Source organism: Urocitellus parryii, unplaced genomic scaffold (assembly GCF_045843805.1).
Source record: "Urocitellus parryii isolate mUroPar1 unplaced genomic scaffold, mUroPar1.hap1 Scaffold_53, whole genome shotgun sequence".
NCBI lineage: Eukaryota > Metazoa > Chordata > Mammalia > Rodentia > Sciuridae > Urocitellus > Urocitellus parryii.
Window position 1 is genome coordinate 3,311,128 of NW_027554068.1, and position 6,294 is coordinate 3,317,421.

The 6,294-nt window shown below is 32.5% G+C and overlaps 1 non-coding gene across 1 annotated transcript; it reads left to right on the plus strand.

The window, feature by feature from the left end:
* Nucleotides 1–2,335: 2,335 nt before the first annotated feature.
* LOC144252734 (U6 spliceosomal RNA) lies at nt 2,336–2,440 on the plus strand. The gene has a single exon (XR_013343047.1). It is a non-coding gene; the product is annotated as a U6 spliceosomal RNA (small nuclear RNA).
* Nucleotides 2,441–6,294: the final 3,854 nt, after the last annotated feature.

Here is a 6,294-nt window from a genome sequence, read left to right on the forward strand (position 1 = left end):
TAACTCAAAATGGATCAAGGAGCTTGATATTAAATCAGAGACACGGCATCTGATAGAAGAAAAAGTTGGTTATGATCTACACGCTGTGGGATCGGGCTCCAAATTCCTCAATAGGACACCCATAGCGCTAGAGTTAACAAATAGAATCAACAAATGGGACTTACTCAAACTAAAAAGTTTTTTCTCAGCAAAAGAAACAATAAGAGAGATAAACAGGGAGCCTACATCCTGGGAACAAATCTTTACTCCACACACTTCAGATAGAGCCCTAATAACCAGAATATACAAAGAACTCAAAAAATTAGACAATAAGATAACAAATAACCCAATCAATAAATGGGCCAAGGACCTGAACAGACACTTCTCAGAGGAGGACATACAATCAATCAACAAGTACATGAAAAAATGCTCACCATCGCTAGCAGTCAGAGAAATGCAAATCAAAACTACCCTAAGATACCATCTCACTCCAGTAAGTCTGGCAGCCATTAGGAAGTCAAACAACAATAAGTGCTGGAGAGGATGCGGGGAAAAGGGCACTCTTGTTCATTGCTGGTGGGACTGCAAATTGGTGCAGCCAATTTGGAAAGCAGTATGGAGATTTCTCGGAAAGCTGGGAATGGAACCACCATTTGACCCAGCTATTCCCCTTCTCGGTCTATTCCCTAAAGCCCTAACAAGAGCATGCTACAGGGACACTGCTACATCGATGTTCATAGCAGCTCAATTCACGATAGCAAGACTGTGGAACCAGCCTAGATGCCCTTCAATAGATGAATGGATAAGAAAAATGTGGCATTTATATACAATGGAGTATTATTCTGCATTAAAAAATGACAAAATCATAGAATTTGGAGGGAAATGGATGGCATTAGAGCAGATTATGCTAAGTGAAGCTAGTCAATCTTTAAAAAACAAATACCAAATGACTCCTTTGATATAAGGGGAGTTAACAAGGACAGGGTAGGGACGAAGAGCTTGAGAAGAATATTTACATTAAACAGGGATGAGAGGTGGGAGGGCAAGGGAGTGAGAAGGGAAAGTGCATGGAAATGGAAGGCGATCCTCAGGGTTATACAAAATGTCATATAAGAGGAATGGAGGGGTAAGACAAGATAATACAAATGGAAGAAATGATTTACAGTAAAAGGGGTAGAGAGAGAAAAGGGGAGGGGGGGAGGGGAGGGAAGGGGAGGGGAGGGGGGATAGTAGAGAATAGGACAGACAGCAGAATACATCAGACACTAGAAAGGCAATATGTCAATCAATGGAAGGGTAACTGATGTGATACAGCAATTTGTATACGGGGTAAAAGGGGGATTTCATAATCCACTTGAATCAAACCGTGTAATATGATGTATTAAGAACTATGTAATGTTATGAACGACCAATAAAAAAAAAAAAAAAAAAAAAAAATAAAATAAAATAGGCATTCTGTAACTAATCATTCCCTTTTTCTTGCAGAGGAAAAGTAATTAGCTTCTACAGTGACAATTTAATAGACAATTTAATATATTCTAATGCTTTCTTCCTCTAATTTTCCTTCCTCTGTGCATGTATTTATATGCACATATGTTTCTGTTCTTTTTTTTCCCTTCCTCTTGATATACTTAATAGTAATTGAACAAGTTGTTTGTCACTAGTGATGCAATCTAAGCATATATGTATTTAAAGTAAAATTTGGAGTGTTTAAAAGAATTAAAACATTTGTAACTTTTATTGTGGAAGTTCAAGGCACTGGTTGATTTATAAAAACAAAAACCATCAGCAGAAGATACAAATGAGAAATAGTTGTATTCAGTAGTTACAAGGTGAGAAAAAGAAGTATGATTCTAAATAAGAAGAGTACTTCTAAACATGGTATAAAGACTCACTCTTGATTCAACTTTAAAAAAAATTCCTATGTTGATTTTTTAAATAAAATAAATTCTCATTGCTTACACAAGTAAGACTTCAAATAGAAAAAAAGAGGTTCTGTTTAACTTACAATAATATATGGTATTTAAAAATGGAATATATAATTTAAATATTACAAATAACAAAGGCTTAATCTGTCAGTACAAATTGCAATTTCTAGATTTTTTAATTCATTTTAACACATTAGAAAAATATTAAATTCAATAATTTTTTTTGTAACAAAATACTTTTAAAGTAAGAAAAAGTTGTAAAAAGTTATAAACTTTAGCAACTCAACTTTGTTACTTGCCTTTTCCTGTATGTTATACAATGTGTGAATGAATTGTGATGTTGCCAAGTTTGTGTATCTTTCTTGTCACTTTAAAATTTGTAAAGCTGTTTTGCAATATATGCTCACAAACAAAGAATTGAGGTTAATGCTCATTTCAGCAAAACATAAGCTAAATTTGATATCATACAGAAAAAATTAACATCACTCCTGCATAGAGAAGACAAGCAAATTCATGATGTTGTCCACATTTTTTAGAGAGAAGAAGAAAAAAGATCTCATCAAAATGGAAGAGAAACTCCAGAGGGGAGGACAAGTGTGGTATTGAGGAATGAAATTGACCAAATAATTTTATGTGCATGTATGCATATGTCATAATGAATATCACTAATATGCATAATTAGTATACATTGGTGAAAATTGTTAAGTATTAGGGAGTTTATTTCTTATCTTCTAGTTTTTCTAACTGTCTCTCATGGATAAAAATAGAATTGATTACTTCAGATAAAGATGTAATTAGTTAAAAGTATTTTAGATGGCTCTTACTATAACATAAAAAATGTATGAATGCATAAGATAATGGATATGGTTTGTCTATTTCTTAAGAAAATAATTGAAGTTCATTTATATAAAAATTAACATATTTTTTTTTAAAAAAAATTGTTTGTAGAGTCCTGTATCTATTAAAGCTATAATTATGATTTACGAATAATATACATTTAAATAATAAAATATTGACATTTAACTAATTGTATTCCATATGAATATATTTACTAACAAGTTATTTTTTCTAATTTTTACTATAAAATATTTCTAGATAATATTAAAAAGTATAATTCATATTTGCTTCCATGTAATATTATAATTAATAAGAAAACAAAATTATACTTTTTAATGTATTTTTTTATTTATATGTGACAGCAGAAGGCATTACAATTCTTATTATACAGAGAGAGCACAATTTTTCATATCTCTGGTTGTATACATAATATATTCACACTAATTTGTGTCTTCATACATGTACTTTGGATAGTAATGATCACATTTCACCATCATTAATAACCCCATGCCCTCTCTCTTCCCCTCCAACTTCTCTGCCCTATCTAGAGTTCATCTATTCCTCCCATGCTCCTGCTCCCTATCCCACTATGAATCAGCCTCCTTATGTCAAAGAAAACATTCTTCAGCATTTGTTTTTTTGGGGTTGGCTAACTTCACTTAGCATTATCTTCTCTAACTCCATCCACTTCCCTGCAAATGCCATGATTTTATTCTTAATACTCTTTAAATATTCTTAAAAAAGGAAGTTCCCAATAATGTGAGTTCAAAGGTTCTGATTTCCTAATCACTGTTTGTCCTACACAATGTTTTTTTAATTTTACTTGTCCTACATATAAGCTCAAATAAGAAGTATTCCTTAAGAGACCTTTTATGTTTGGTGGTCTCTTTAGGTTTGCTAACATAATCACCCTATAGCAAGATTTGCTTCTTTATCTCTTAAAAGGAAGGATAATAAAAATAATTAATTTGTCAAAAACAAAACAAAGCAAAAGAACAGACTATGAAAAAAATGTTGTCATTTTTTTAAATGATAAATAAGATATATTAATTATGAATACATGTTTCAATGATTGTAAAACTTTCAGGTTACAAGAGATATTCAAGTATATGACCTTATATAATAATATAAACAGATACAATAACTGCCTACAAATTAATCTTTATTTATAGATAATAATATTTATTTTAGAAACAATAAGTGACAATTTTTCACATTGTTACATCAAAAGTCCTAAATGTTAGTCAACAATGTTTGTTACCAAAGATGTAGTCAAGGAGTCTTGATTTCAGGAATCCTAACAAACCAGTTTTGGGCTATTCACCCCTAATATCAAAAGGAACAACTCAGTGAGACCCTATATCTAAATAAAATACAAAATAGGGCTGGGGATTTGGCTTAGTGGTCAAGTGCCCCTGAGCTCAATCCTCAGGACCCACCCCACCCCCCAAAAAATGATAAGTCAGAAAAAAAATAGTCAATACATCTATGTCAGGAAGTCAAAGGGCCTGTGTCCTCAATCCTATCTTTGGTGGTATTAACATGAACTCCTAGATTATATGGGGAAGGGGGATGGAAGTATGCATAGTCAAGCCATCTTTGTCATAGTATGGTCTAGATGATCATTATCCCAGGATTGGCCATGGTGAGCCTTGTTAGGAGTGGTGAGAATTTTCTGTTCCCTGGGTGGTAGTTTCAACTCATCACTCTCTCTCTCTCTCTCTCTCTCTCTCTCTCTCTCTCTCTCTCTATATATATATATATATATATATATATATATATATATATATATATATCAGACCTGTAGTTCATGTAATCGCAGACAATTGCAGGCGAGAATGACTCAGAGAAAAGCAAGATGGTGTGAGATTGTTCAGGTTAGGACAATGACTGAAGGCTTTTAAGCACTGCTCTGTAGTCTAAAATAGAATTTTTTTTTTTATTGGTTGTTCAAAACATTACAAAGCTCATGACATATCAGCTTTCATGCATTTGACTCAAGTGGGTTATGAACTCCCATTTTTACCCCAAATACAAATTGCAGAATCACATGGGTTACACATTCACATTTTTCCATAATGGCATATTAGTGACTGTTGTATTCTGTTACCTTTCCTATCCCCTACTATCCCCCCTCCCCTCCCCTCCCATCTTCCCTCTCTACCTCATCTGCTGTTGTTCAATTCTCTCCCTTTTTCCCCCCTAATATTTAAAAAAATATTATAAAGTTAATATATGTATGCAAATCATTTAGCATATCACAGACTTTATACCAGGTCTTCATAAATGGCAGCACTATTGTTGCTACCAATACTTAAAAAAATAAATAATCATTGTCTGCTTATATTAGACGAAGAAAAAGAACAGGAGAATAAAACCCCAGAAAGGAAAACATTTGAGTCCTTGGTTCCTAACTCAGAATGATCACAATGGAACAATGAACCTTTTGAGTGTACATTATACCCCCCAAGTAAGGCAACAGTGTGGTCAGTAAATTGAAACCAAAAATAGAAGATTACTTTAGAAGTCTTAAATTATTATTTTCATTAGTAATATCACAGTGTCACTGATTTCAAGTCCTTTTTTCTTTAGTAATATTTGTGTCATCTCCAGATCTCTTTTGCATGAATTTTTGAGAGAGTGAACTGAAGATTTATGGTGGAGGTTTCAATGCCAATCCTCTAGAAACCCAACCAGGACTTTCCCTTCCATAATAAGGCTCTGACATTAGAGCAGGAACAATAACTGCTTTTTTTCTTGTCATTGTTGTTGTTTTTCTCATTTTTTTTTACTGTAGGTGGATGAGTCTAATAATGTGTGGTCTTATCCCTTGACACCAAGTTTTATAGTGTTTAGTAAAGCGATTCCACATTTTTGAGAAAATTCTTAGATTCAGAGAATGCATTCATTTTTAAAAGGCTCAGGGAATCTTACACAAGAAACTCCAAACCACTGAAAGGCCAATCTTGCCTTGAGGGCACAGACCCATTAGTACTTGTTCAGGGTCCTGTTCTCTTCCCAAGAGATCAGGCTTTGAAAATAAGAAATCATTGGCCATTAATTCTTTGCATTTTTAAGAAAAGTCACTTTTGAACTTTATTCTTAACCTTGTCCACTTGAGAATCAGATTTCTTAAGTGAATTGGCCTTTGCTTTTATTGCCAGAATCTTTATAGAACTTTATGCTAGTTCAAGTTTGGAGAGGTTGGTTCTGTACTTAATAGAGTTACCTCTCAACTTCTGAAGGTAAATGAGGGTTAAATTTTCCTAAGGCAATCAATTTCTAAAGGATATCTTTTCATACTATGATTGTTCAAAATTATCTAGGAAACTGTTTCCACATATTAGAGATTTATATATAAAGGACTGAATTATTTCAAAAAAGTTAGTTGAATATAGTTTTTGCAAATTAACTATTTAAATAAATGCTTGTATCATATTAAACAGTAAGGCTTTGGCTATTCATTTTATATATATATATATATATATATATATATATATATATATATATATATATATATAAATGTATATTAAGTTTTATTAGGTTTTAT